The 21,606-nt window shown below is 43.2% G+C and overlaps 1 pseudogene; it reads right to left on the bottom strand.

Moving 5' to 3' along the window:
• Positions 1-14,137: 14,137 nt before the first annotated feature.
• LOC150013213 (U11 spliceosomal RNA) lies at positions 14,138-14,241 on the bottom strand (annotated as a pseudogene).
• Between the last annotated feature and the right edge of the window lie 7,365 nt (positions 14,242-21,606).

Raw genomic sequence — 21,606 nt, 5'->3', positions numbered from 1 at the left:
CCATAATTAGCTGTCAAACCTCACAGAAGTGACAGTGTAGGAGGATTTTCAAAGCAGATTATTTGCAAGAATGAAAAAGGAGAAACAACAAAAACATCTCCTGGTACAGAAGAGGGTTGTATTAATTACGGCGCGCTCATGGTAGAATATAGGCAGCTGTTAAAAACAATGAAATCACCTTAGAAGTATTGCAGCAGCAGGTCTCTGTGATGTATTAAGTGAAACAAGCCAATTAGAAGACACTAGGTATAGTGGGCCCCCATTTCAAAAATGGGAGGTGGTGGCAAAGGACAGATGTATATACGAAGAATTCACATCAGGAACAAAACCTGTGGAAGTATTGACCATCTTTTTCCCCCAACCCCGTTCTTAAAAGGAAGTGGCTTCTTACCACTCAGACCCTTGATGGAAATTATCTGGGAGACAGTAGGAGAAAAGTGGTAGAGTCTTTGACTGGCCAAATTGACTTCATGAGACAAGAGGAAGGAGGAAGTGGTGGAAGAAGAAAGACAGCCTACTCAGGAAGTGGAAGCAAAGAGGTACCTGAAGTTTTTAGAGAGGAAATGGAGATCCTGGAGCAGTTGCTGAAGACTTGGACCATGGGAGAGAAAGCTGGGTGAAGTAAGGTTTAAGTGTGCTCTGCTGCGTCATGTGCCACGTGAACTCTTCAGAGTGTGCAGAACACCAGCGAGATTTGGGGATCAAATTTGTGGGGTTTTTAAATTTTATTTAATATCAGAGAGAAAGAGTGTAAAGGAGAAAGAGCGAGAGAAACATCAATTTGTTGTGCCACTTAGTTATGCATTCACCCGTTATTCTTGTATGTGCCCTGTCTGGGGGTCAGACCCACAACTTTGATGTATCGGAAAGATGCTCTAACCAACTGCATTTCCACCTGCCCAGCCAGGGCAGATATGTTTCATTTGCATGTTTTTCTGCTGCCCATGAGGTGAGAACAAGACTACCTGAAGGCTGTATATGGATGAAAACAGTAAGGAAGGGCCACCCCAGAAATTGTCCCAGTGGTTACCTCTGCAAAGTTAGATTAGGTACTGGAGGGCTTTGTTACAAGGAACATGTATTAATTTTAACAGGTATGTTTTAGTTACACTCAGGTTAGGGACTTGGCTGAGGTGATTAGCATAGCTAGGGTGCAAAATTCAAGGAGGCACTGATTCTCAGGGTCTTGAAAGCTCAAGAGCCAGCATGTAAACACACCCGGGAGGGAGAGCCTCCGTAAGTTTAGCACCCTAGCCACCTCCTTGCTTCACCCCATTCCCGGCCCTGCTTATCCTCCTTGTTAAGTATCATACTTCTCAATCTCATTTGAATTCAAGCTGAGCCTTGACCAGCATGGCTCAGTGGGTTGGGCATCATCCTTCAAGGCGAAGGGTCATCTATTTGATTCCTGGTGAGGGCACATCCCTGGTTGGAAGCGTGCAAGAGGCAACCCGATCGATGTCTCTCGCCCACGTCGATATCTCCCTCTCTATCTCCCTCCCTTCCCTCTCCCTCTCCCTCTAAAAATAAATTTAAAATATTTAAAATAATAATAATAATAAATTCAAGCTGGGATACTATCTGCCACACACACTACATACATAGTACATTGCCATTTCAAAACCAGTTTCATACACATTATTTCACTGGTTCTACATGACAATTTCAGAAGAAAATGAGAATATTATCATTCCCATTCTAGAGATGAAAGATCAGAAACGTTAAGACACCTGTCCAAGGTCACACTTCTGCCAAGTGGCAGCAAACTCAAGACAGTTCAGCCAATTACAGTGGTTCCCATCCCTATTTTCCACAACACCGGGTGCACATGTGTGTGCATGCGTGCGTGCATGCGCACACACACTGAGAGAGAAAATAAATTGATATCACTCCTATCTATCAGGGGAAAGTGAGTGTCTGCAAGTGAACCTAACCCAAATATTCTTATGTCCCATCAAACAGGGCAGGGATCAAATAGGAATGCTGGTGTACCAAAAGAATTTTAAAATATGCAATACCTGACTATTTAGTCAGGGATACTGATTGGATCATCAAATTTTTTTAAATGGCAGCAGCCCACAATAGCGGTCAGGTGTGAATGAAATAAAATTATACCTTTTTTTCAAATTGGCAAAAAATATTTTTTTTTGGTGTGCCACAACATTTTAGTAATTAGTTTATGTGTGCCACAAAATTAAAAGGGTAAAAATTACTGCACTAGGGCCCTGCCTCACCCCCTGCCCCTTGAAACCACGGGAGGCAGAAGCCCACACGGATCAAGGCAGCCTCTAGGCAACATGGGTGCCCATTAGCATCAGCCTTGCATGAGGGCCTACAGCCAGGCCCCTGCTGCTGAGTGGCACCAGGTGTAAGCAATAGAAACCCTGGGAGCATTTGCTCAGGAGACATTAGCCCAGGAGTCTTTCTCAGAGTTGGACAACCCTAGCAGGAACACATGCATGATGGTCAGCACCTCTGGTTCTTGCCCTTGAGGCCAGCAGAAAGGAGTACGAGCACCAGCAGTCACTGGCCTGGAGCTCAGCCAGGAGGCCCAGGTGACCTGAGATTGCTCAGGGAGTTCATTCAGACAGACCTGGCACTACTACCCTGTTCAGCCAGCTGTGTTTTAGGGTATTGCAAGATCCCAACACCACATTTAATAACAGTGAACAATATAGCCTCCCTCCCCTCTGCAGTTTTATTTTTCTCAGTTCTCAACCGGTACATTCTTTTAAAACTGAAGTTAAATTAAGAAATTGGCAAAACACACTCATTGGCCAATTGTGCTTTTTTTTTCTTCCACGAAACCTAAATCATAGCTGGAAAAATTCATCCTGTTCTTGTTTACCTGTTGCTCCTCTAAGAATACGGATCCATTTCCCACTAGCCTGACACTTAGGTACACTGTTTAGCCCAGTCTTTGCCTCCCTCTTCTGTTGAAAAAAAGAATAACATGCAACAAATTCTATTGGAAAAAACATTGGAGGGAACTTTACCCTAGGATGCTTATATAAGCTGTGTAAAGTAGCTTTTAAAAGGGTCCGGTATTATAGTACTATTATCCATATAACATTAGGATTAATATTTCCCACAAAAAGTAAACTTTAAATCAGATAAGATCAAGTCAGGATAAATTGCACTCATCCGAGTAGCTGAACAAACTCAATGGAATAATTCTTTGGTCACTGGATTACAAGATTCAAAATTGATTTTCCCCCTTTCAGTAAAATATGAAACTCCCTGGTAACCTGAAGTATTATTGGAGTCCTGTATCTTGCATGGATATATCTTGCAAAGGCAGAGCAATTTATCTAAAAACTTTGTTAATAGCTGTAGAGATGGCTGAATTGCACCATCTCATCAGGCAAAAAGCACTGGCCTCAGAAATAGGAAAAAAGTAATAAATGTTTCCTGCTAAACACCAAAGTTTTCAATCATAAAATTAACTATTCCTTTGCAAACTCAGTTATATTCTAAAATAATAAATTACAACCCTTTAACAATATTCAGTGACAGGAAGAAAAATTTGAGTTTCTAAAGGGCCTTATACTGTCCCAATCATAATGGAAGTCTCCTTTAAGGTGGGCTTTCTTTCTGAAGAAATGAAGTGGACTGTGGACTATTATTGTAAAGCCCCCCTGGGCCTGTCTTATTTATGAGCTGTTTCCACAGTGGGGTCATCTGGTGTTAACACAGAGCTGCTCCTCTTAATAAGGGTGACCACAATGGAACATTGTGTTAGGCACTCAAAATATATACACACACTGACAAGTATTATCCTCATTTCTCATGTGAGGAAACTGCAAGTTATAAATTACTTACCTGAGACGGCAAGGTTTGGTGAGAAGCAAAGTTGGGACACGTCCCATGGGGTGGAACCTGGAACTCTGTGCTCTTGAGGGCAACGCCCCCTGCCTCTTTTGAAGGTTGTTCCCTCACTGGCAGGAGGGCACACCTGAGACCGGTGTTTTCCTGGTAATGAAAATCATCTGGGAAGCTTGTTCACTATGGCTTCCCAAACCCCCTGCTCTGGAGGTTCTGACTCAGTGGGTCTGGGCTAGGCCCAGAAATTGTCTTTTTAACGAGTGACCCAGGTAATTCTTATCACCAGAGAACTATGGGAATGGGCTTAGACCAGGGGTTGGCAAGGTAAAGGGCCAGAGAGTATTTGTGGTTTTGTGAGCCAAAAGGTCTCTGTCACATCTACTCAGCGCAGAAGCAGCCAGAGGCAGGTGGGAAATGAACGGCGACGCCGCAGTCCAATACTTGATTTACAAAAACAGGTCGCCGGCTAAGGTTTGCTGACTCCGCTCTTAGACCATTTATAATTCCATTTAAAGAGAGACATTAATGCTTGCTAGTTGCCACCTTATGAAGGCCATGTCTCAATCAGGCAACTGATCTGATGAAAATCTTCCCAACACCATGAAACATCACCCTCATCGAGGGATAAAGTTAAGGTTGCCTCTTCCCTCCCTCTTCAGGGAGCAGCACTTCTAATATCAGATGCAGATTTGTGACCGTCCTTGGCCGCACACCTTTTGACATAGGAAAGGACATTAGTTGGCCAAGCACAGGGATGTGAGTGAAGCTTTCTCCTCAGCATGTTGGTAAATGTGTTGCTCAGAATTCTAAGACGGCCTCCAAGATTTCCACCTCCTGGGGAATGCGCACCTTTTTCCAAGTATCCTATCACACACTAATTTAAGTCCTACTCGGCAGGCATTTTGCAGATGTAATTAAAGAACCAAATCAGTTGACCATAACATAGGGAAATTGTCTTGACAGGCTTGATCAAATCGATTGAGCCCTTTAAACCTGAGTCTAGACGTCAGAGACAAAAATCCAAACCAACATAAGAGAATTCAACCTGGGGGAGAGACTCCATTGTTGGCTCTGGTGATGTGGGGGTGTGTGGGGGGGCATGTGGCAAGATAAGTGGGTGTCCTCTAGGGGCTAAGAGCTCCCTGGCTGACAGCCAACAAGAAAGGGGTCCTCAGCCTATAACCAGAAAGAAACAAGTTCTTCCAACAACTAAGTGAGTTTAGAAGAAGACGCTGAGCCCCAGAGGAGCACCCACTGTGGCTGACACCTTGACATCAGCTGGTGTGACCCTAGGAGAGCAGAGAGTCCAGCCACATTCTGCCTGGACTTCTGACCTCAAAAACTGTGAGATAATAACATTATGTAGGGTAAGCTGTGACACAGCAATAAAAAATATTTTTATAAAAACTAATTCAGAGAGGGCCAGGGCTTTGATGTCTGAATTACTGCTGGCAATGTTTAAGTCCGGCAGTTCCTGGGTTTAAATAGAGAAGGATGTGCCCCCTCAGAGCCACATTCATTCATCCTGTCTGGACTCTTCTCTGGCTCAGGAGAGGGTGCATAGCCCACCTTTCAGGAAGATGCTTATCAAGAACACCTATCCAATGACATTTATTCAAGACCAATGTGTAGCTTATTTCAACACACCTGTCACATGCAAAGCCTCAAACCAGATATTGGGGATGGATAGGTGATAGGGGACGAAAGATGAACAAGGAGTGTACATCTCGAATGAGGGTCAGATGTTTGGAATATTAACTGTCTGGCAGTATTATCATTCAAGTGTCAGAAAGCAAGGCAGTTAATTCTGACCAAGAGAAGACTGAATTTACATGAGAGGGCACAGTATTTGGTAAGTGTAAGATGTTGGCAGATATTGTAGAGGGTTTTCATCATACAAGAGGCCCCTGAGGGCCCCCAAAACTTTTCCTGCATCCTGGAAATTTGGAGCTCTGACCACCAAGTTATCTTTCAGGGCGCTCACCATTAGAATCTTTCTTTTTTTACTCTTTTATAAGGATGATTGATGCTCAGCTGAATTCAGAGGAGTGTTTGATTTGCCTGCTATCCTCTCGGGATGCCCCTGATAAATGCATGAAAAGTCACCCAACATCAAAGATGATTCAGCCACGGATGTGAGAGCTCTGTCACCTTATAGAGCTTACAATTGCCAGTGTCCTCTTGAAATTTTCCCCAGTGCAAGACACAGGTGGGGAGGACTGGAGGGAATGAGGAGCTTGTCTTAATACAGTGCAATTTCTATTGGCACCTGCTCCAAGCAGCCTTTTAACAGAGAGGTTTAATTGATCTTTATTGAGCAGAACCTTCCCTTCTGCTTATAAAAGAAATGATTGCTCTTCCCCCTGGTTCTATCTGGAGAAGTTAATAGCCCCGGTTTTCTCTTATAGCAGAGACGTTTAATGACCGGGAGACTATCATTAATAGAGTTTATTGTCCCAAATACAAGCCGCGTTCTAATCAACCTTCGCATTGAGATTGCCTCACCTGTATCTGTTGATTTTTAGAGGGACTTTTCCCAGCTGACAAGCACATTTTTCTTGCACTCGGTCTGCTGTCCAATTAACAAATGCCGTCAACAAAGTAATCTATAGGCCTTTGCCAAAGACCCTGGAGGATGCTGTAATGTGTATCGATTGGATCCTCTCATGCAGCAGCTCCTAGACGGGCCTGAGAGCTGAGCCATAATTGTTTGCACATGTTGTGCAGGAGTATTTGGCAGGTATGAGGACGATTATTGTAATGCTTCCAGGATTCAGAGACAACTTCCAGGATTCGGTTAAAATGGAGCTACTACTTGGTAGTGATTGAGAGGGAAAGTAATCCTTTCCGAGTTACTTCAGTTCATTTTTAAAGGCTTTATTGATATTAGCATTACTCCTCAAAATAACCTTCAAACACAAGCAGGTATTAATATTTCCATTTTACAGCTAGGAAATTTTACACTAAATGTTCCTACTAGCATGCTATTTGAGGAATAGATTTGGCAGTAAACTAGAGGCTAGTACTTACCGCTACAATAAACTATTATTATTTGGGGATTTGCTCTAGAGTTATGGGTTTTCTGGGTCTTCTTCCCTCCTTTCCTCCCTTTGGCCGCTGGTTTAGCTCCCCTGTCACCTGCCACTGCCTCCCGACTCCTCCAGTTACTGTGTTGGCACCATAGGCACCATGGCCACAATTTTTCTAAACCAAATTTTAAGATGTGTTTTGTGAAAAACATGAGTACTCTTAGGTGGGAAAGAGGACAGAATTTTGAAACCATGATTTTCTGGAAGAATCTGAGATATATGATCACTCCAATAGAGTGGCTCTTACCACATCCCCGATGGCTGGCAAAGGGAAGTGTGGGAAGAGAAGCACCTACCATTTATTGACGCAGTTAATAGAAAAATGATGAATGCAGGTATAGGACCTGGGCATGCGGCCTTACCTTGAATGTGAAGGGGAAGGAGGGAGGAGGCTTTATACCTGAGATGCTGGCTTCCCCCCTGCCCCAGTTTTATTCTGATGTAATTGACAGATAACGTCGTATTAGTTTAATATGCACAACATAAAAATTTCATATATGCCTACATTGTGAAATGCTTACCACAATACGTTTAATTAATATCCACCACCTCACATCATGACAATTTTTTTGTGTGTGATAAGAATTTAAAGATCTACCCTGTTAGTGAAACTTTCAAGTTTACAATACAGTATTGTTAACTAGAGTCTGCATGTTGTACATTATATCTCCAGAACTTAATTATCTTAGAATTTGAAATGTGTACCTTTTGACCTCCTTCGCTCAGTCCCTCACCCTACCCATGCCTCTGGTAACCACCGATCTGTTCTGTTTCTGAGTTCAAGTTTTTAGGTTCCACATATAAGTGAGATCATACAGTGTTAGTTTTTCTCTGAGTTATTTCATTAGCACAATGCCCTCTAGATTTACCTGGCTTTCTTTCCACTTGGAATGACAGTTAAAGATTCAGGACTGTGTTGGTGTCAGTATCAGGTCCTTGCCTGGTGCTCTGGACTGAGCTGACTACCCTCAAAAATCATATGTTGAGGCCTAACCCCCTGTATGTCAGAATGGTAAGGGCTTTTAAAGAGGTAACTAAGTTAAAAGGATGCTTTTAGGATATGTCCCAATCCAATCTGAGTGGTGTCCTTATACAAAGAGATTGGATGCAGAGAGTCACCAGGGATGCCCACGGAGGGAGGCTGCATGAGGACACAGCAAGACGGCAGCCGCCTATAAGCGAGAGAGGCCTGGAATAGGTCCTTCCCTTATAGTACTCAGAGGAAGCCAACCATGCCAGCACCCAGATCTTGGACTTCCAGAACTGTGAGAAAATAAATTTCTGTTGCTATGATAGCCCTAGCAAACAAATACAGCACCCAAAAAGCGAATGTGGAAAAGGCCTGGTACAACTGCCACTCACATGCTATTTGTTACATTGCGCTGTAGGACTGGTTAGCAGCATCCCTGGCCTCTGCCCACTAGATGCCAGCGGCCTGCCCACCCACTTGTGACAAACAAAAATGTCTCCAGATATTCTGAGGATATCCGAGGAGATAAAATCACCCCCATTGAGAAGCATTTCTCTATTCTATAAGAGAAACAGAAAAAGATACTTCCTCAAACCTCTTATTTCCATTTGTCAGAAAGTTGTCATAATAACATATGCAAACCTTCTATGTCTATAACATTGTATAGTGCACAACCTGCCCACCAGCCCAAGCAGTTCTCCTCCCCTTCTGTCCCTCTCCTCAAGCCTCAGAGGGGACAATAAGGTTAATTTGCCCTATACTCGGTCATTCCTTTCTACTTCCCATACTCTGAGATATGCAAAGGAACTAGAGGGCTGACTATACCATCAAAATTCAAGCTTCCTGCTCTCAGCTTGGTGTTGGGTTTGAACTGACCTCCACCTACCCCCTGAGGTAAAGATTACAGGAATAAGACCCATATGATCTTTCTGATTTTCTGGCCCAACCATGACTGTGGCAGGCATGAGGTGTTAATAACATTTTTTCCCTTCCTCATTGCTGAAGCAATAGATAAAACAATTTTATAGCTGTGTTCCCCTAACCCTAAAGCAGGCCATATTAATTAGGAAATAAAGCAGTGACAGGGTGTGCGTTAATGAGCTATTAATGTCTACAGTGGGTGGTGCCCAGCATGGTCTGTAGTCAAAGGCCCAGCGATTTCCACCGCCTGGTAAGCACACTAATAGCCAATTAAAGTCCATTCTGGATGGCTCTTTTCTCCTGGTCGGGAGTTGTTTTTCCAATTTAGAAAGTTGTGAAGTTTCCAAGTAGCATAGGTTTCTTTTAGTGTGTGTTCCATCTACCTTCTTGCAATAAAAGGTGAATCTGCCCTCAGAGAAGGGACTGACACACTGGTCCTGGAAGCAGTCCTTTGGCCCCATTTACTGGAGGCAAGAGGCCCCCTAGCTCAGAGTTATTCACTCGACCCATTTCTTTCTGGAGTGTCTAAGCTGCAGGAGGGAAGGAGGCTGACATTTGTGTAGGAGTTTTTGTTTTAGAAACTGTTTATTCCTATTGACACCTTATCTTCGAGCAATACCTAGTAAAAATAAGAGCTAAGATAAGCCACACTCTTTACTGAACTCCAGTACTGCTATGGGCCTGCATCTCTCATCTCATTTAATCACCATAACAGTCCCCTGAGGGGGAACACTGCTGACAGAGAAACCCTCACAGAGAGGTTAAATAATTTACCCAAGACCACACACCCAGAGGGTGGGAGAGCATTTTTAAAAGCAGAACTCTGCCTTCACGTCCAAGAGCCTAGAAGTGACTCACAGCCTACAGCTCTCTTTTGCTCACCATGACCAAGAGGGAAGTAGGTTATAGTATTTATATTGCAGATGTTTTCTCCCCACAGAAAGGAAGCCCAGAGAAAGGCAGAAGGTAGAGCTTTGATATTCCAAGTGTAGCCCACAACCCAGCAGCCCTATTATCATTTGAGAGCTTGTTAGAAATACAAAATCCAGGCCCTACCCCAGAACGATGAATCAGAACTGGCATTTTAACAATATCTACAGGAGACGCGTATGCACATTAAATGTGGAGAAACAGCAAGCTAGTCGGAGCTCCAGTATCCCATCCCCCGGGTCCTGTTCTTCTCTGCAACTAATTAAAAGGAAGCAAAGACTCATTCTCTACCTACTTCGCCTCAGTCCCTTGGATATCGCACGAGCTCATTTAATTCTCCCTAGAACCTTCAAAGGAGACTGAGGGTCAGCGTGGTCCAGCATCCAAGCTTCTGTAAAAGAACATGGTCAAGGCAAATTTAAGTCCAGAGCCCTATCAGGAAAGGAGGGAAGCAGAGTGGTAGAGTGAGGGGAGTTGGGGGCTGATGACTTAGCCAGCGTCACACCATAGCTACTCAAACCATGGGTCAGGAGGGCGGGTCAGTGTCTACTCTACAGATACCCACAGCAGAACACAAGGCACAATGGACAAGTGCCTTCTGATTGTGGAGTCTCTCAATTTTGAGATGTAAAGAAAAAAAAAATCTGGTTGAAACAGTACTACCAGAAAGTAAAGAGAGGGCTCCTCAAGGCCCCTTCTGGACTTAGACTTTAATGCCTGTTTATTGAGAACCTCTCGGTGCATTTGCTCAGTACTACATTGAGATGGAGTTGTTCTCTGTGCCCTAAAAGCTTATGATCTAAAAAGGCCTCAGGAATTGGTGAAGCACAAAAAAAAAAAAAAAAAAAAAGAAAGAAAGAAAGAAAAGGCCGAACAATGCAACAGCCTTAATCAGACTATCTTTGCTTTTCTTTACTTATAAGTCACCGGCTTTAAATTTAATATAGTGTCATGTCTTTATTTTTCTTGAGGTTTTCTTAAAAGATCATATAAAGATTTTGTTCCATGGTAAGACTTTTATATTGTATTTTTCTTAAAATAGAGTCTGGTACATTTACCCTTCATCAGATGATCCTTATAACTCACCTTGCTTTATTAAAAAGACTGCTAGAGATTTCTATGCTCCTAGTAATAAAAAATGTATTCCAGGACCATTCAAACCAATGAAAGGCTGAGTTTTCAAGGCACAAGAAAATGAAAATTCTCTAGATCGGTGTCTTTTATTACTTTTAATCTGTTAACAGCCCAAGTGTCTCAGATGAAAGGTACTCTAGCATGAATTGCTATTGTTAGTAGCATTCCATACAGGTAACTCTTGATTATTCCAATTTCTCACAAATTTGGACACTTTTACTGCCTCTATAACCTCTATAGGGAGTGCAAAAGAAAAAAGACCTGTGCAATTTATTTCTCAAAATGTACAGAAATATAATTGCACACACATACAGGAAAACCTTATAAATAATGTATGAGGAGCAATGTAATGTCAGTAAGAGCCACTCATTTGGAGGCAACACTTGTCACAACTTGCCCTCTCAGCAAAATTGATTGGGGAATTTTTAGGGGCCACTAGACTAGACATGGAGAATTACAGGGACCTGGGAGGTCTGAAAAATGATGGTTTTGTGACCACCTCCTTGAGGAAGGCAGCAGCTATCTTCCCAAATTGCACACAGGCTTTCAGGCTACATGCCTTGTAGCCTTACCTCTTGCAATGTGACTCTATAGTTTCTCCTACCAAGAGGTAGAGTCAGTGTCCCCAGCCATGAATCTGGGTTCATGTTGGGACATGCCTTGGCTAATAGAATGCAGCAGAAGCGATAGTGTGTCCATTTGGAGCTAGGCCTTGAGACATCCTTCAATTCTTGCAGTCCTACCATTACCACAAGCACAAGCTCCGCTAGTTACCTGCTGGGAGATGAAAGACCTGTTGTTCAGTCAGTGCCCCTACCCCGCTGACAGCCAGCCCCTAGCTGACCCCACAATTGTAAGAGCAAGTCCTGCCATGAAAAGCTAGGTTTTGAGGAGGAATTAAAAACTTATGCATATGCTATATAAACTGCTGTGCGAATGTAAGACAGTATTTTTCAAAAGCATTTTTGTTATCATGAAACCCTGTGTGAACGTATTAAAAACAACACTCCAGTCGTCACTGGAAAACAAAGGCTACAAACCGAAACTGAGCGTAAAACATAGCCTATCCAAATTCACATAATATTTTTATAAATTAGTAGTTGTCTAAACAAAAATAGACATAGATGAAAAAACAGCCCGAAGAACAAGAAAGCACCAGCAATTTAACACCAACTAGTACCTTAAGGACATCATAGAAAGTATACAAATGTGTTTGGTTCTTTGTATAATTTGATCACAAAAGCATTATTTGATTGTACATACTTGGAAGAAAACAAAGCATTAAGATTATTTTTTGGTCAAAAATGGACCCAGTACAGGGGACTTGGGGTGGCAGGGATGGGAGGGGACAGAAAGGGCAAGGGGTGGGTGGGGACAAAAAAGAGGCAGGGCCAGGCCACTCCAGATTGGTTCCCAAGCAAGGGAACTTATTTACGAGACTTGTCTTGAGCCACAGAACAAGTAGCTCTCCACATCACCCACCGGAATTTTAAGAGTTTATATAGAGACCTTAACAGAGTTCAGTCACATATACTGTCCAGATGGTCTCGACAACATATAGCTCTCTCAAGGCTACACCCTTGAAAAGGGTTCCCACTTGGAAATGGTGGACAGAGCGTATAATCTGAGGACAGGGAAGAGGTGAAGAGCCTCTGATGGCCAGGATCCAGTTCAAGGGTCTAGCAGTGGTCACATCCTCTTGATGATCTCCCCCAACATTATCAACAAGAAAGGATGCCAGAGGAGAGAGCCTAGGACAGGAAACCATTCTCCATGTCATAATAAATGCAAGGGTGACCCAAGCAGGGGACAGAAAGTATAATTGGGGCTTGGAAGCAATTTAGGACTACCTCTGGGTTGGCACTGACTTCCCCAAAAGGACAAGGAAAGCAAAAACCTGGGTGGAGTCAAAAGGGAAAACAATGAAAGGCAAGGCTGGGTGTATAGCAATATATGGATCCAAGCACATGCATCTCTGAACTTCTGGGGGCACTGCAGGCCTTCTCTTTCTCCAGGTCTCTTGTACCCCCACCAGTAATAAATACCTCAGAGTTATTTTCTCTAATCCAACAAGTTGACAGTTAGTTGCTCAAAGTGACCCAAACTCCCTTGATCTGATAGCTACTTAGAGAGAAGTGAGACCACCAGGAGTGGGGGAGAGGGCAAGGTGTCAGCAATGACCAGACAAGAAGGAGGGAGAAACACGCCAATAACCAACTGGGTGGATCGATGGCCTCAAGTTCAATTCTCAAGAGCTTAAGGGGACAGATGTAGAAAAAGGATACAGTCCAACCCCATCATATGGATATTTAACACATATTTTATACAAATTTCCATTAAGTCTGCTATAAATTAGAAAAAGAGCAAAAAATTACTTGAACCATGTCAGTGATTTTGCTTACCAACTCACTCAATGAGTTCATAGCCCAGAGTCAGAGGGCAGTGCCAGGTGTGACTCTGCCATCACTCAGGAAGACGCAGGCCTCAGAAGCCTCTCATAGCCAAGTAGCTCACCTTTTGCATTTTTCAAGGAACAGTATTCCTAAGTGCAAGTCAATCCCTTCACTGGTTCTCAAAGAAACAGCAATCTCTCCCAATGCTAGAACAAAACTAGGGTACTTTGGCTTTTTAAGAAACAGTCTCCAAAGTGGTCCATGCCTAGTGGATTTCTCAGAAGAAGTAACTATCATCGGTAATTGATTTGTCTTATTCAAGAACCTAACCTTCACATAAGGTATGACCCAGCTGTGCTGAGAAACAAGAGGGGGATGCCAAGTGCATCAAGTGTGGCTGGCCCAGGGAGTCACGGGCAGCCTCCGCAGGCTCTGAGCTAAGTAGAGAAAGGGAACGTCCCGGCAGTGGGAGGCACACGAAGATGTGAGCCAGTCCTCCTTGAGCTCAGGATGCCATCCTCTCTTCCTCCGTCTTCGCACTCTCCTCCTCTGTGGACTCCCCTTACCTGTGGAGATAGGTAAGTAGCCACAAGACTCTCCCCTGGGGAAATGCCCTCCTCCATTCTATTCTCAGTGTCTTTCCACCACCCCTCTCTTATTTCACTTCACCAGGAGATTTCTTGACCTGCCCCCAATGCCCCCTCCCATCTACACTTCAGCCCATGATGCCCTACAACCCATGAAACTGCTCTCCTTGAAGCCCCCAGTGATTTCTTTGTTGACAAGTCCAAAGGAATACTTCTCAATCTTTATCTATGTGACAATGCCTCTATTTCTTTTTCTTTTCTTTCTTTTTTTTTTTTTTTTTTTTTTGCAGGTAGGTATCAAAAAATTATGCTTCTGAAATCTCTTGTTGTTTACTCCGCTCATAGAGCACTTAAGCTGCCCTCTGTGTGCCGTTCACAGCAGAGCCCTTTTCACAACGCCCACATCTAATCCACCCTCTAAATGGCCCATCCATTTCTCCTCCTCACAATCACCGCCGTGACTGTTGCTACTGCAGCAGGCACCCATCTCCCTTCTCCGGTCCCCAGACTCGCCCTCTCATCAGCCACCACTACACTCCAGCCAGGAATGTTCTCACATGCAGCTCTTAGGTCACTCTCCTGCTTCAAGTCCCACAGTGGCTTCCCATTGAGCTTAGGATCAAGTGCAGATTCCACGGCAGGACATTGATGCCTTTCCAGTCTCCTCTCTTGCCCACCTTCCATGCTCCAGCCCGGACTTCCCACCATTGCAGCTCTTGGGGCTGCTGGAGCCCACGCCTTCCCACATACCCAACAGCAAACTCCTCACAGAACCCTCCCCTATCCCCTGCCCTCTTTCGACTTCCACGTTGATGGCACTCTTCTCAGAAGCCTCCCAGGTCCTCCTCGTGTGCATTCCCTTGTCGCTGACACCTCCCCCCATGGTGGGTTGCCAGGTTTAACAAGGAAACCATGCAGTTTTAACAGGCATCCTGCCTTTTATCTGGCAACCCTTCCCGGTAGGCATTTATCCCACCGTATGACAACTGCAGGTCCGCATTTTAATTTTCCCACTAGGCTCCAACTCCCTTGAGAATAATTATCTTGTCAATATTGTTCCTCATTTGGCTAATTGAATAAGTGAATGTGATTGGCTTGGATAGATAAGTGACTTGTGTATGGTAGTTTTACTTGAAATCTTATAGGACTGGACTTCGGGCCTAAACAGGAGATATGCTTCGGAGACTAAAAGGAGGCTAATGACATCATTCATCCAAGCTGGAAGGGGTTAGTTCTGGGTTCCATGCTGTGAGGAGCAGAGGTTGGAGAAGGAAATTGTAGTCTAATGGGAAATGATAACAGGTGGAACTCAATGGAGTCAGTTTTCTCTTCCGTGAAACGGGACCAGCCAGGCCAGGGCAGCTGGATCCTCCAGAGGGGAGCTCTGTTAGGGCAGGGGCTAGTTGAGATGGACTCTGCCACCTCGGGCACCTTGACTGGCACAAAGATGCATCCTGTGAAATGTCTGATTGCTTACACCATTGCCTTAAATGTGGGAGCCCACCAGCATCACCGCCTCCTGAAAGGAGACACAACTTTAACTGAACTGAACTTTTCTCAAGCCTGAGACTGATTTAACGAGATATATTAGAACAATCTATTAACCCAATTTCTGGAATGTGAAATTTCCAGGGAATTTTCAGAGGGGGTTCAGAACTAGTCACCCAGATGTGCCTCTATGATATGTGGATTGTTTTCAGCAAAAGGCAACTTTAGCCACATGCTCAAGAGAAACTTCCCCTTCCTTAATACCAAAAGAACTTAAATTAGAAGATTATCAGAAATTACCTCTTTTGACCTATCTGTAGGGCAGGACAAACTTCTATGTATTAAACATCTATTCTTATTATCCTGCAAGGACCCTTTGAAGCCCCAATGGGCATCGCCTCATCTCTAGGTCAGGATGTCTCATGTACCTCAATCCGCATTTCTATCTCTGAACCTGTCCTGGATGTGCAGCCTCTGACGCTCTCATGTATGCAGGGTTCCCATATATATGTAGGTATTATATTTGGTTATTTTCTCTTGCTAAAACAAAAACAAAAAAACAAAGACGTGTAATTGGAAATGATTATTTAACGCTTGTAGCCTGCACAAGCTAACAGACTAATATCAGCTGGTCTGGGGCCTGCTCTGGCTGTTTTTGGAGTCCTTCACACAGCTATCAAGTTTGTGCTCCTGCTGCAGGGGTTATAACGGCAGAAAAGGCCAGAAGCTGGTGCCAAGGATGACCAAATATCTTCTTATTCTTACCTTTGGATGGTTTTCCAATAGAAACCTTAAATGTTGCTTTTGCAGACCCAGTACCCACGGGCCAGGTAGGTAACAAATACGAAAGACACGGGCAAGGTGGAAGGAAGGCAAATTAGAGCTTTCCATCTACAGAGGCAGCCTCTACTGGTGCCCCATGGGGATGCTGGCCCTAATTTTCTACCCCTTCAAAAGATAAGAAACAAGATGTTAATACTTAATCTCATGATTTTTAATGTCCATTAATTTGATAAGTATTGGGTGGTTCAAACAAAACACAACTCTGAATTTATTTTTCCACATGAGCTTCCACAACTACAATGGAATCAACATGTAACTCTAGGCACAGATCCCTTCACCTCACAAAACTCAGGGAGTTGTGAATTCAACTTCCAGAAGCCTTGAGCTGAAATCAATGCCTACAATGCTCTACAGAATCTAGAGAAGCATTCGCTAATTTGCTCTGGGGCAAAGTCTTGTCAATATCAATCAGGCATAAATGTAGATTATTCCTCCATGAATATAGCCACCTACATGTTTAGTCAACATTTATTGACTATCACATAGGGAAGGACGGATGGCTGGTAAACAGTGAGAAGGGGCCCAGAACAAGGTACACTCACGGCTGAAATCCAGAAGGAATATACCTCTGCAGCCATACCGGTTATTTACATGTTTATCTCTTTTCATACTAGTTGGCTAACAGCCACTGTCTAAACCCTGGGCCTGCTGGCCTCAGACCGCAGCAAGGGAGCGTGCCCAAGGCATCAGTGGGCCAACGCGGGGTGCTTGTCTGATCCTGAGCTGTGGCCACCTTTAACCAGCCTTAGGAACTGCAGCCTCCCAAGGACACCACAAGATGGTTCAATATTTTAACTAGGACACACTACCTTTCCAGAGAAAATCAAATGATAAACGTCCCCCCAAAAAACACAAACTGCTCATCTCTTCCTAAACTCTTTTCTTGATTAGTGCCTGCTGGTCCATTCAGAACTCAACTCCAATGTCGCTTCCCTACTCCCAGGCTGGACTATATCCCCCCGACAGTCTCACGGCTCTTTACTTCATGTCTTGTATCAGTTTGTTTATTGTCTGAACCCCCAACTAGGCTGTGCACTCCATGCAGGCAACAGAAAGCAGAATTTATTTGGCAAATTGAACAGGCTTCCATATGATTTAACTGGAGCTGGCTACCAACGCAGCCGCAAGGGTGGGCCCTGATGTATTCCAGTCATCTGGAGGAAGTTCATTCTCCCACCAGACCCTAGTAATTGTCTCAGGAATGAGAGCGTGACTGAGGGCAACTCAAGCAAAGTGAGCCTGAGCACTGTGGCTGAGAAGGAAGAGACACAGACACATGCAATGTCACCAAACTTGTTATCCTGAAGAATGATGCAGAGACCCAACGGTGACATACACGGATCTCTACAGCAAACCACATCTGGGCTGGCCCTGCTTTCGGACTTTTCAGTCATATCAGCTAATCAATTCTTTCTTCTTTAACAGTTTGGATCCTCGTTGATATAAAACCTTGATTATTTTTGCTTGCCCCTGTATCCACAAGAACCTTGCTTAGGGAAAACACTGAATAAATACCTGTTGAACAATGTGCTGCTGGGAGAATTGGGCATTGCTTAATGGGGGATGTGACCGGGTGACAGTCCGCTGGAGCTTTCATTTAAACATTTATTTAGAAAATGTGTAAGAGTGCCCTAGACTTAAATGCATCAGAAATTCAGAAGTATTTTCCCCAGTGTATTTTTATAACAAAATGCTTGTTACCTGAGGTTACTAACCTGCTCACCTGTCATTTCCCAAGAACTCCTGCAGATTCTGCTTCAACCCCTGGGTTTTCAACCTAAAGAAACTACGGTTTTAAAGTAGGTGAAGGGAGCAGGAAGGGATGATTCAACCTCTAGGCATTTTACTCTGCTCGATAACTATTATCCCCCACCCCACCCCCAGGATGACCTGTAACTTCTTACATTTCTTACATTTCAAACTCAGATTTTATTTCTCAGGCATTTAAGATGTCTTTGGCTTTTTACCTGCTTGAGGTAAGCCAAGATGTTATTTTTCTCTTGGGGGCTATTTGCTAAGCTAGAGTCATCAGAAACAATTTTACTTAGGTTGCTATAGGACATCTTTCAGAATATTATCAGGTGGTGTCGTTCATGATCTAGCTATTAGATTAAAGGTCTGTGTTGCCAAAGGTCTGTGCTTCTAAAAATATTGAGGAAAGAAAACACATTTAACTGAACAGGGAAGGAAAATTCTGCAAGTCATTCCCTATATCCTGATCAGGAGACTCTTTCCCTTCTTTGCTTGTTCACCCAAAACATACTTGGCCATACTACTCACATTCTCAAAATACGTTTGTTATTCTCAGGGCTCCTGGACTATATCGTCGGCAGCCGTCCGTCTCGAGAGACGATGGTGTAGCTTCCTAAGAGTCCATCTGCACCGCCGAGAATGGCTGTGCAGTCCGACTCGGGAGTGACATGGTATCTGTCTCCTCCCGTGTTGAATTGACATCTTGCGATGACACTGAAGCTACAGAGCCTGGGCAGGGTAATATGGAGGGTCTGCTGTTGCCCATGCAGCAGACCCCCCCTCTCTTCGCAGCTGAAGGGTCCAAGGGAAAGACGGAGTCGATACAGCTTGGGTTCAGGTGCGCCGCAGGAGTTGCCGGTGTTGACCACAACATCAAACCGCCTTAGGGACTCCGGCTCCGGATTTTCTGTCGGGGTTTACTCCCTTAGCCTTTCCCCTGAAGAGGTATGCCGCAAGGCAGCGGAGGTTTTTGGGAGTCAGAGTTTTCCTTCTCTGATGTACCCTGACTGGAAGATCGAACCAGCGACACTTAGCTCGCAGGCCGACGCTCAATCCACTGAGCTAAACCAGCCAGGGCATCCTGGACTATATACACATCTTCTAACCGTTGGCTTTTGACTCCCCAGTGTACTTTTTTGTATACCTTTGCTTATATTGCAGGCGTTTGTTTTTTTTTTTCCCCATTGGGGAAGAGGGACATAGACTGTAAAATACTGCTGGAAAATAGGCAGATCACTTCACCTTCTACATCAAATAAATCTACCTATATTATCCTTTCTAGGGAAAAGTTTGATGAAGAAAAGTATAGTCTCAAAATATCTCTCCACAATTTACTTATTTACTACAAAAGGACAAATAATAACTTGACAGTGGAGAATCCTCAGGGACACCAACTTAATCAAGACACCGATGAGACCCAGAGATGTCAGGTGTCCCCTGTTAGGTCGCACCGAGAAGAACATAGTATCGCTTCTATGGTACCATTGCCAAAAATGAATTACCTGAAACAATCATGAGTAGACAGAGGACCAACCCAAACTAGAGATGATTCTACACAAGAGGGTCTATATTCTTTACAAACTGCCAATAACCCGAAGAACAAAGAAGCTGAAAAACTATTTCATATTTAGACTAGAAACATGAGAACTAAATGCAATCCATGACTGTGGACTGGGTTCTGAGCTAAGGGGGAAAAAGCTGTAAAGGTTGTTACCGTACTGGAAGAGTGGCAAAATCTGTAGATGAGTCAACAGTATCAATGTTAACTTTCTGACTTAGATCACTGTGCTATGGTTATGTAAAAGAATATCATTACTCTTAGGAAATCATCACTATTTAGAAGGGGCACAATGTCTTCAGCTTACCTTTAAGTGGTTCAGGAAAAAAAAACATTATATATGGAGAGTAAATGACAAAGCAAATGAAGCTAAAGGTTAATAATGATGAACCTAGATAAAGCATATATGAATTCTTTACACTAATCTTGCACCCTTTCTCTAAGTTTGAAATTATATCTATCTTTACCTAGATAGATATATAAAATAAACACACCTAATTCAAAATAAGCTTTAATCCAGTGCAGAAACCTGAAATCCAGTCTATTCCTCGGGTATTCTTAGTTAACCTACAGAAACAAAGGTTAAGATACAAACAGTGACCTGGTCAACAGATTCATCAATTGAGTCTATACTTCTACTAACTTATATTATGTTTTCATTTAAATAAGACATTTTGGATTTTCTTAACCTTGATGCCTATTATTTATGTCTTTAACACTCAAAGTATAAAATCCAGAGTTTCCCCAAGGAAGGCCCAAAATTTTCAATATTCTCATGCACTAATAATGCTAATTTCTATAACCTAAGTATAGAGCTTTGATGTATGTATGTAAACTTTTTCTAATATGCTAAGTTCCCTATTTTCTTAGAAAATCCAATTTACATCTTTGGGACTTCTAACACCACAAACTCTTTTATTTTAATTTTTATTTATCGATTTGAGAGAGAGAGAGAGAGAGACGTCAATATATTGTGCCACTTATGTATTCACTGGTTGGTTGATTCTTCTATGTACCCTGATCAGGGATTGAATCCACAACCTTGGCATATTGGGACGACACTCTAAACAACTGAGCTACCCAGCCAGAATACAAGCTCTTGTTTTTGTCACATCAAATGAACTATTTTACTCTTTAGGTTCTTTAAAAGAAATTCAATAACTCTATTCTCACTGCTAGCTTTTCTCTCTTTCCCAATATCTCTTTGATAAAGTTTTTCCACCCACTCTAGAATAATCCAGAGGTAATTAGAACTTCTTGCCTTTAGCCCAGAAGGAGACAATTTATCACAAATTGTCATGGATGCTGACTTTAAATTACTAAAAGCCCAATTACGGATAGTGGCAAGGAATCTTCTTTCCAAGTAAAGTGATTGATTTCTTTGCCAACCCAGTAGTATTTCACTTTTTAATTATGTTCATTCCAATCAAATGTGAAAAAATTCTTCATTTATTTTCCTTCCAAAGAACATGATACAACAAACATTAACCATGGAGTGCTACAAGACCAGACCTGCTAATACCTTGGACAGAATTGGACATCTAGCAACAGGTCTTGATGGATCTCAGTGCCTCCTTCAGCTCCAGAGGAAGAGGGAAATAATTATGTTACATCACAGAGTTCACCTAAGGGCTTGGCAAACCTTCTGGCATCAGCTAAGTTGTGATGAGACAGCATTAGATACTGGAGTAGACCAGTAGGAAAATGAGGACTTAGGGAAAGAACAATTCGTTTCTTGTGCAGACAAAGAACAGAACTTCCGTGTTAGGGACAAAGCAGTAGATGGAAATAAACATAAAGAACATGGGAACTATTTTGTTTTTTTCTCACTTGAATGACATTAGTATGATTATGTGTGTTGCCAAGAACTTTAGAGAGGAAGATCAAACTTCCAATCCAGTTCGTGGAAAGAAGTACAAATTGGAGGATCCAAAAGGAACATAAGACCACTACATCTTTCAGATTCCCCAAGGCACCTATTTGTCAACCCAGCTTGTAATCTTAATAGAAGGCCAGCTGGTTCTGGCCCCCGCAGTCTGATGAGCCAAGAGCCTCCTTATCTCCCCTTCCATCTCTCTCCACATGGTCAGCAGACTGGCATCATCAGTTCATTCAT

This window comes from Furipterus horrens, unplaced genomic scaffold (assembly GCF_987537825.1).
Source record: "Furipterus horrens unplaced genomic scaffold, mFurHor1.1.pri manual_scaffold_4, whole genome shotgun sequence".
Lineage (NCBI taxonomy): Eukaryota > Metazoa > Chordata > Mammalia > Chiroptera > Furipteridae > Furipterus > Furipterus horrens.
This window is presented reverse-complemented; position numbering and strand designations above follow the sequence as displayed.